Source organism: Callithrix jacchus, chromosome 7 (genome assembly GCF_049354715.1).
Source record: "Callithrix jacchus isolate 240 chromosome 7, calJac240_pri, whole genome shotgun sequence".
Taxonomy (NCBI): Eukaryota; Metazoa; Chordata; class Mammalia; order Primates; family Cebidae; genus Callithrix; species Callithrix jacchus.
In genome coordinates this window covers 75,501,967-75,509,211 of record NC_133508.1, presented here as the reverse complement: position 1 = coordinate 75,509,211, position 7,245 = coordinate 75,501,967, and the positions used below count along the sequence as shown (strand labels likewise).

The 7,245-nt window shown below is 46.9% G+C and overlaps 1 pseudogene; it reads right to left on the bottom strand.

Moving 5' to 3' along the window:
- Positions 1–5,484: 5,484 nt before the first annotated feature.
- Positions 5,485–7,155, bottom strand: LOC100399577 (high mobility group protein B1 pseudogene; annotated as a pseudogene).
- Positions 7,156–7,245: the final 90 nt, after the last annotated feature.

The window sequence follows — 7,245 nt, the reverse complement described above, 5'->3', positions numbered from 1 at the left end:
GTGCCCAGGGGAGACTTCACCCTGCTGAAGGTGGGACCCTTGGGATTATAACCATTCTATGCTCCTCAGTTTGAAAGTTCAACCAACATTTATGTATTTATTTTATTTTTATTTTTGAGATGGAGTCTTGCTCTGTTCCCCAGACTGGAGTGCAGTGGTGCAATCTCGGCTCACTGCAACCTCTGCTTTCTGGGTTCAAGCGATTCTTCTGCCTTAGCCTCCTGAGTAGCTGGGATTACAAGCGTCCACCATCATGATCAGCTACTTTTTGTATTTTTAGTAGAGATGGGATTGTACCATGTTGGCCAGGCTGGTCTTGAGCTCCTGACCTCAGGTGATCTGCCCACCCTGGTCTCCCAAAGTGCTGGGATTACAGGCGTGAGCCACTGTGCCCAGCTGTAACAAACATGTATTGTTTCATACTTCATGTCAGATTTTAGCCACAACTGCATAGATACAAATATGAAACAGAGAAAGTTACTGCTCTTGAGGAGCTCATAATCTCAGGGCATGTCCTTCAGCAAAGAAGGAGAAACACACAGGCACAGATAATTTAAATACATTGTGGTAGATGTTATGGTGGTGGTGAACTCCGAGTGCAATGAAGATGAGCTGACTTTGCATCTACATGCAAGGAACTATAACTGCCCAATGAGTTCATCTTGCCCACTAGCCAGATTGAGCTCATTTATCAGGATAGAGGAATTGCAGGCTGGGTGCAGTGGCTCACCCCTGAAGTCCCAGCCCTTTGGGAGGCTGAGGCAGGCAAATCATTTGAGGTCAGGAGTTTGAGATCAACCTGACCAACATGGTGAAACTCCATCTTTACTAAAAATACACACACAAAAAATTAGCCAGATGTGGTAGTACTTGCCTGTAATCTCAGCTACTCAGGAGGCTGAGGCTGGAGAATTGCTTGAACTTGGGAGGCGGAGGTTGCAATAAGCTGAGATCATACCACTGCACTCTAGCCTGGGCGACAGGTGAGACTCTGTCTTTTTTTTTTTTGAGACGGAGTTTCACTGTTGTTACCCAGACTGGAGTGCAATGGCACGATCTCGGCTCACCACAACCTCCACCTTCTGGGTTCAAGCAATTCTCCTGCCTCAGCCTCCCGAATAGCCGGGACTACAGGTGCGCACCACCATGCCCAGCTAATTTTTGTATTTTTACAAAATACAAAAGATCGAGACCCAGGATGGTCTTGATCTCTTGACCTCGTGATCCACCCGCCTCGGCGTCCCAAAGTGCTGGGATTATAGGCGTGAGCCACCACGCCCGGCTGAGACTTTGTCTTAAAAAAAAAAAAAAAGAGAAGACTGGTGCTCTGGCCCCAAAGAGTCATGATCTTGGTGAATTCACCACGGTTCAGGGTCAAGCTCTGAATTTTGCATGCTTAGAAATGAATGTGTGGCTGGACGAGGTGGCTCATGCCTATAATACCAGCACTTTGGGAGGCTAAGGAGGGTGGATCACCTGAGGTCAGGAGTTTGAGACCAGCCAGGCCAACATGGTGAAACCTTGTCTCTACTGAAAATACAAAAATTAGCCAGGCGTGATGGCGGGTGCCTGTAATCCCAGCTACTTGGGAGGCTGAGGCAGGAGAATCACTTGAACCCTGGAGGCGGAGGTTGCAGTGAGCCAAGATTGTGCCACTGCACTCCAGCTTGGGTGACAGAGTGAGACTCCATCTCAAAAAAAGAAAAGTAAACTTGTCAATATCTCAGAACTGATACAATTTGAAGATACTAATTCACATTAATGAAATTTACATGAAACTGGTATACAAATTCTAAATGAAAATGTATTAATTTACAAACATTTAAGAGTATATCAGCTTCCTCCAGATATATTTTGTAAACACTTTTTGTACCAAACTCAATGCCAATCCCTGTTATGGGTGCTGGTGATACAGAGATAAATAAAATACTGACTTTGTTTTCTTTTATATTTTCCTATTTCTGAATAGATCACCAGGCTTTATTTTCTGAGAGCTCCCCAACTTGTGTGTGCACTGAGTGTGGGCAGACACCTCTCTCTGAAATCATACAGCGTAGAAAGCAGCTTGTTGAGCATCGAATCACAAGGGAGGTTGACTAGAGGGCTGGAACAGTCAGTAGTGTCTTTGATAGCCAGGGATAACTGGATATTAGAGTTGAGGTGGCCCAGCCACAACCCCGGTACAGATCTGTGAGCAAGCACTGCCTCCTGATGCTCTTTGCACTTCCATAGCTAAGCAGGACTTTTTTTCTGCAGACATTTTTCTTTTTCCTTGTTTCCTTTTTGAGACATAGTCTTGCTCTGTCACCCAGGCTGGACTGCGGTGGCATGATCTCAGTTCACTGCAATCTCAGCCTCCCGGGTTCAAGTGATTTTCCTGCCTCAGCCTCTCGAGTAGCTGGGACTACAGGCACGCACCACCAAGCCTGGCTAATTTTTTGTATTTTTAGTAGAAACCAGGTTTCATTGTGTTAGCCAGTGTGATCTCTATCTCCTGACTTCGTGATCCTCCTGCCTCAGCCTCCCAAAGTGCTGGGATTACAGGCAGGAGCCACTGTGCCCAGCCGACACTTTCCATCTTATGCGAAAGCTGTCTCCTTCCTGGGTGCCGAAGGATTGCTGGTGGCTGTCACCTGGCTCTCACCCATGCTGCATTGATCTTACTAACATATCACTCAGGCCAGGACCTGGTTTCACCAGTTTCTCACTTCTTGAGGGTCCCTCATTCTTGCCTGCGTGTTGATCCTTGGCATTCCCTCTGTGAGCGTCTACCTTGCTTTGGTCAGTTTTCTCTTCTCTCAGCTGTTGTTTCAAGCAGTTGTAAATTTCCTTCAATCTTCCACCCAGTCTCTCTCTTCCTAACTCCTAGCAGGTAAACTTGCCACCTGCTTTAGCTAGAAAATGCGGGTGAGGTATAACTTCCTTATACATATGTAGGTATAAGCTCCCTACAGAAAGGCTCAGTGTCCGACACGAGTGCCCCAGGTGTCTCCCAGGTTCCTCCTTCTACTACTCTGTCCGCTCCAGTGCTTGGCTGCTTTTGTGCCATCTGAGTCCTTTCTCTCCGATCTGTCCCTGTGGTGGGCGGTGGGCTTGGCTCTCAGTTTTGGTCTTTCCTCTTATTTTCCCTTGCTCTATGCTCTGCATGGCCCTTGGTGTGAAAAGAAACCAAAAATACTTCACCCCAAAATATACTTCTTTGAATTATTTTGAGATGGCTATTCAGAGGGCCTGCAGACAGGAATAGTCCTGAAAAGCTGCTTTTTGTGGAGGAGATTTACATCTGTAGAGAAAAAGCCACAGTTGTGAAATACACAGTCAGGCTTTCTCGGAGCCCCACTTCCCTTCCCCAGATCTAAGAAAGACTAACTCAACCACAGGCTGCCGTCTATTCTGTCTGAGATGACCTAAGATACTTAAGATATTTTCTTTCTTTTCATTTTTTTTAGACAGAGTGTTGCTCTGTCACTCAGGCTAGAGTATAGCAGCGCCGTCTCGGCTCACTGCAACCTCTGCCTCTCAGATTCAAGCAATTCTTGTGTCTCAGCCTCCTGAGTAGCTGGGACTACAGGCATGTGCCACCATGCCTGGTTAACTTTTTTTTTTTGTATTTTTGGTAGAAACAGAGTCTAACCATGTTGCCCAGGCTGGTCTTGAACTCCTGAGCTCAGGCAATCCGCCAACCTCAGCCTCCCAAATTGCTGGGATTACAGGTGTGAGCCACTGCACCTTGTTGACATTTTCATCTGCAGAATCAGACAAACTTTTCTTGGCATGCTTTCTTCTTTCACTCTCCCATTAACCTGTGTGGCCACCTCCCTCAGGGCCTGGAGAAACTTGGTCTTTGGGCTTATTCATTTATCCTGAAAATGACTGACTCCCACAACCAGCCCCCAATCCATCTTTTCCCCAGTGAAGGGGATATTTAAGCATCAACCATCTGGCCTTGCTTTGAGTTGATATCTTGTATGACTCCCTTGCACATGCATGCATGTAATGAATCTGTTACACTTTCCTCTGTGACCCTCTAACGGGGAGGGAAGAACTCACCCTTTCTGCCCCTGTAGCATTCCCTGAGTCTTGTCTTAGATCCTTTTTTCCTCTCTAATTTCTCTCCCTGAGTCACCTCACCGGCTCCCATGAGTTGCCTTCTCTGTGTAACTCCTAAATCTCTTTTTTTCCAGCTGTTTGCTGACTCCTCCCAACCCCCATCCTTTCTCTTCCTTGTTCTGTGCCTTGGGGCACCTTGCCGTCTGGCTTCTGGTTGAGTTTCATTAAGGAGAAGACTCTGGAATAGGAAGGCGGAGACTAAGGTGATTGGGATATTCCTGCTTCTGTTTCCACTCTGCTCCAGTGGGGGCTGCCTTCCTGCACAACTGCAGCTCTGCCAGGGGCCCTTGTCCATGGCTCCAGCTCTCGCTGGACTCAGTGAATGCTGCATGGCTTCCCACTGCTGTTCATCCCTGGATATTCAACATCTCTTAATGGCTTCCTTTACCCTTCCCAGACCTTCAAATCTAGCTGAAGATGCCTTCTCCTTGCTGCTGGTGCCCTGACTGATACACAACTCCTGTTTATCCCTGGAGCAACTGCTCCCTGAACATCTCTGCAGGTGCCCCTGACTCAACAAGTCCGGAACAGAATTCATTTTCCCCCAAATTGCTTTTCTTCTGATCCTGATTTTTTTTGTTTTTTTGAGACAGAGTCTCACTCTGTTGCCCAGGCTGGAGTGCAGTGGTGAGATCTCGGCTCACTGCAACCTCCGCCTCCAGAGTTCAAGTGATTCTCCTGCCTCAGCCTCCTGAGTAGCTGGGACTACAGATGTGCACCACCACACCCAGCTAAATTTTGTAGTTTTAGTAGAGATGGGGTTTCACCACGTTGGCCAGGCTGGTCTTGAACTCCTGACCTCGTGATCTGCCCACCTCGGCCTTCCAAAGTGCAGGGATTACAGGCATAAGCCACTGCACCCAACTTTTTTTTTTCTTTTTTGAGACATAGTCTCCCTTGATAGCCCAGGCTGGAGTGCAGTGGTGTGATCTCGGCTCATTGCAACCTCCATCTCCTGGGTTCAAGTGATTCTCCTGCCTTAGCCTCCCAAGTAGCGGGATAACAGGCATGTACCACCATGCCCAGCTAATTTTTGTATTTTTAGTAGAGACGGGGTTTCACCATGTTAGCCAGGTTGGTCTCGAACTCCTGACCTCAAGTGATCCACCCACCTCAGCTTCCCAAAGCGTTGAGATTACAGGCTTGAGCCACTGTGCCTGGCCATTTCTTCCAGATTTCTCCATCTTATTTACGGGCACCACTATCAACCTCAGTAGTTATTCCATTTGGAAATCTTAGCTTCATCCTAGGCTCCTCCCTTACTCATTGTTAAGTCCCATCAGTGCTACCCCCTGAGCAGCTCTTGAATCTGTTCCTTTCTCTCACTCCCGCCCCCCCACTGCCTAGCCAGTGCCTTGCTAAGGCCTACTTATCACTTGCCTGGACTCGTGCAAGCCTGACTGGTCTTCTTGCCTCTAGTGCTGCCTGCTTCAGACCCTTCTTTACATTGCAGGTCCCAGTGATCTTTTTCTTTTCTTTTCAATTTTTGTCTTCTTTTGTCAAAATTTTTTTTGTAGGAGTGAGTTGTGTACAGAGGGGTTAAATGCTTTATAGACAAGAAAAAAAACTGTGCTAGAACCAACTTATTCATTATCATCTTCATCTTCTTCATATTCCTTTTCCTCTTCATCCTCTTTGCCTTCCTCATCTTCCTCCTCTTCCTTCTTTTTCTTGCTTTTTCAGCCTTGACAACTCCCTTTTTTTGCTGCATCAGGCTTTCCTTTAGCTCAATATGCAGGAATATCCTTTTGGTATTTTTCCTATGAAAAGAAGCTTGGCAGGTTTCTTTTCATAAGGCTGCTTGTCATCTGCAGCAGTGTCATTCCACATCTCCCAGTTTCTTCACGACATCACCCATGGACAGGCCAGGATGTTCTCCTTTGATTTTTGGGCGATACTCAGAGCAGAACAGGAAAAAGGCCGAAGGAGGCCTCTTGGGTGTATTGGAATCCTTGAACTTCTTTTCTGTCTCCCCTTGAGGAGGGATATAGGTTTTCATTTCTCTCTCATAATGGGCCTTGTCCACCTTTGCCATATCTTCAAATTTTCCTTTCTCTTCAGCAGACATGGTCTTCCACCTCTCTGAGCACCTCTTAGAAAATGCTAAGAAGCTGACTGAAGCATCTGGGTGCTTCTTATGCTCCTCCCGACAAGTTTGCATGAAAAATGCATATGATGACATTTTGCCTTTCGAATCCTTAGGATCTCCTTTGCCCATGTTTAGTTATTTTTCCTCAGTGAGGCACAGAGTCACCCTGTACCCATCTGGCTCTCCCTTGCCCTGGCACTATCTCTATGGAGCTCAATGTACTGCAATGGCTGTCTTTTTTTTTTTTTTTTTTTGAGACAGGGTCTCACTCTGTCACCCAGGCTAAAGTGTTGTGGTGTGATTATAGCAGCCTCAACCTCTTGAGCTCCAGCTATCCTCTCACCTCAGCCTCTGGAGTAGCTGGGACTACATGTGCACACCATCATGTCCAGATAATTAAAAAATTTTTTTTTGTAGAGACAGGTGTCACGATGTTGCTCAGGCTGGTCTTGAACTCTAGGGCTTAAGCCATCCTCTAGCCTTGACCTCCCAAAGTGCTGGGATTACAGGTGTGAGCCACCACACCTGGCCCCAGTGATCTATGGTTTTTTTTTTTTTTTTAAGATGGGGTTTCATCATGATGGCCAGGCTGGTCTTGAACTCCTGACCTCAGGTGATCCACCCACCTTGGCCTCCCAAAGTGCTAGGATTACAGGCGTGAGCCACCGTGCTGGGCCCCCAGTGATCTATTTTAAATGCAATCTGATAGTTTGTGTCCCTATTTAAAGCCTATCTGTGAGCTAGCAAGGTGTTGTGTAGCGCCTGTAATCCCAGCACTTTGGGAGGCCGAAGCAGGAGGATCTTTTGAAGCCAGCAGTTCCTGATCACCCTGGGCAACATAGTGAAATCCTATCTCTACGAAAAATTTAAAAACTGGGCCAGGTGCGGTGGCTCACATCTGTAATCCCAACACTTTGGGAGGCCGAGATGGGTGGATCATGAAGTCACGAATTTGAGACCAGCCTGACCAATATGGTGAAACACCCTCTCTACTAAAAATACAAAAATTAGCCAGGCATGGTGGTATGCGCCTGTAGTCCCAGCTA